Genomic DNA, 2,856 nt, shown 5'->3' with positions numbered 1-2,856 from the left:
TGAATCCCATAAATGTTAATGTCTTTTCCGCACGTTGTATAGCCTTAGCATAACCTACTTAATATCATTAAATATATACTAAGTCTTTTTTTTTGCATTAAACATTTAATTTATAAAATGAAAAAGTATTTACATTATGTTATTGTTCGTGTTCTTGCTTCGGTTCATTAATATTTTAGTAGTAATTTGAACCACGTCCTCCGAATCCACCGCCACCGTTTCCAGGACGTCCTCCGAAAATGCCACCGCCATTTCCACCGCGTTCATGACTTTCCTCGCTGCTGCTGTCGCCGCCGCGTCCGCCACGTCCTCCGCGTCCACCCCACTGAGCCGAAACCGGGCTGAAAATCATTAGACAACCGAGCAGGACCATTAGGAATAGAGAGAAGGCTTTCATGTTGCTGCTATACAATGGGTCTCCAGGTGCACGGTTAATAGAATTACTATTTATGCAGTTAAAGCGTGTTGTTTGGCTGTGCGACAGGTGCGATTATTCGCTGTGTTGTAGGGTTGGCATTGGAGTTGGGTCTTTTATAGCAATCGGTTTGATCGATGTGCTGTGCATTCAACTGTTGTCATAAGTATTTACAAGGAAACTATTACCAGTACAGTACTTAGACCGTTCGAGCTGTCGTAATGTGCGGGAATTACTCGCTGATTATAGTGAAGATGTTAATTTGATTTTATTAAAACGTGCTTGTATGCAGGTTTTATGATAGAATTAATATGAACTTGATATGCTGGACGAGAATATTATTTAATTGATTTTCTCTGGTTCTTATTTCACTCGATTTGCGTCGCGTTTTGCTTTGAGTTCAAGCGAATCGCTTACAGTTAATTTTTTTTTTTTGCTCAAGTCGGTTAAACCTGATGATAACACAACGAAGCCGGCAAAGTGAGGCAAAAACAACAATTGTAAAGTACAACGCAATACAAGCGCAGCAGCTGTAGCTACAACAACAAAAACGTTTGCACAAATTCGGATGTACGAAGTACGGTGCAGCGCGAGGGCGCTAAACGTCAGCGATGGCGATCTTCCAGATCACCATACATTAACGAAATTTCGGTATAAATAGCTGATGTTGAATGCAAGCTGAAATTATACGACAACACACTACAGTCGAGAAATGAGAATCTTCGCTTTCGTGAGCTTCTTGTTGGGCCTACTGGTGGCCGTAAGCGGTGAGTTGATTAAGTCGTGATTAGCTATTTGATTATAATAGCGATTTAAACCGCAAATAATCACTTTGCAAAGTATTACAAACGAATTAATTTTAATTGATTATTATCTTTGTATAATTCTAGCACTGCCATATCCCATGCCTGAGCCCTTACCAGGCGGTGGCGGCGGTGGTGGTGGCGGCGGTGGTCTCTGTGGCGGAGGTGGTGGAGGCGGCGGCGGCGGAGGCGGTGGTGGAGGCGGTGGCGGTGGTGGCGGCGGCGGCGGCGGTGGCTGCTAAATGGAATCATACACACACATACTTGCACAACCTCCAAGCTGAAACTTAGTTTCGGCCGTGACTGTACGCACTCATTTCCCTACACAAAATTACAATTCAATAAAAAAAAACTTTTGGAAAACTTAAATCACTTAAGGTGTTATTATTTTAATTAATAATTAGGAAATGTGAGCAATAATCAACTACTTTCAGAGGCGTACTTAGCCTGATACCGTTGCGAGCATAGCATAGTTAGGTGTTAGGATTATCACGCTGCTACTCGAAATGTTAAAAACCGTTTTGGAAGCTTACTCAAAGTTATGTATATGCATCAGTTATTTCGGTACCAAATATAATGATCAGTAGATTTTACTTATACAGAGGGAACCCAAATATTATTCCATTCAAGGCAGTGGCGTAGCTACAACTTCGGGCGCCCGGTGCCAAGGATGTTCTGCCGCCCCCTTTATCTACCTACCTACAAGTTTCATGAGGTGGTTCAATGGAAATATCCACCCGTTTCACAAATTTGGAAAAGCTTAATGGACGTTTTGGTTTTCTTTGTGATTTTGAACAAATTATAGAACTAATCAGAGACTTATACAATAACAATCTCGTCGAAAGAAAAATGACAGCCACTTGCCGAGTCCTATCCAGATGACTGGGATAACGAAGATTTATATAGTGACATCCAAGACGTCCTACTTTTATTAAAGAGAGAAGAACAAATTGGATTTTTGCCAGTTTTCGCCAAAGTTTTATTATACATTTCTTCAATGGGACTGGAAGCCTACAAGACGTTAGCGACAGCTTTAAGAAGACCTGTATCAGTTGCATCTTGTGAAAGATCTTTTAGCAAACTTAAATTGATCAAATCTTACTTGAGATCGACCATGAGTCAGAGTAGATTGTCCAATCTTGTGATTCTCTCAATATAATGTGAAACTGCTTCAACTTTAAATTACAATGATATAATATGTGATTTTGCAACGATCAAAGCTAGAAAAGTGCATCTTTAAGTTCTATCACTATTTTAAAGAAAGATATAAGCCGAAAGATGTAAGACAAATTCAAAGACTGAAGAGTATTCGAGTATAAATTAATATTTTTCATTGTTATTCAGATTATTACATTGTGAGTGTAGAACTCTTTATCTTTTATAATAAATTTTGTAAAAAAATTTGTTGAAGTATTTTTCTGAATATTAAAGAACAGCGAAGATCATTTTGCCGCCCCCAAGACGTTGCGCCCGGGACGACGGCCTCCTTCAGACTTACTCAGCTGCTATTTTATTTCAAACTGGCTTTTGAACAATACACTTTTTATACGCTCAATGTACATATTTAGAATGCCGAAAAAGAGAAAAATTTCTTTTCACAGTTCCTCTTTCCTTACTCCACTATATATTGTAAAAACT

At 39.3% G+C, this 2,856-nt stretch overlaps 1 long non-coding RNA gene across 1 annotated transcript; it reads left to right on the top strand.

Annotated features, from left to right (window-relative positions):
• The first annotated feature begins 1,455 nt into the window (after positions 1-1,455).
• On the top strand, positions 1,456-2,621 carry LOC125778389 (uncharacterized). Its single transcript, XR_007422675.1, has 2 exons — positions 1,456-1,596; positions 1,653-2,621. It is a non-coding gene; the product is annotated as an uncharacterized LOC125778389 (long non-coding RNA).
• Positions 2,622-2,856: the final 235 nt, after the last annotated feature.

Source organism: Bactrocera dorsalis, chromosome 4 (genome assembly GCF_023373825.1).
Source record: "Bactrocera dorsalis isolate Fly_Bdor chromosome 4, ASM2337382v1, whole genome shotgun sequence".
Taxonomy (NCBI): Eukaryota; Metazoa; Arthropoda; class Insecta; order Diptera; family Tephritidae; genus Bactrocera; species Bactrocera dorsalis.
The sequence above is the reverse complement of the archived record's forward strand: the minus strand, read 5'-3'. Positions and strand labels throughout refer to the sequence as shown.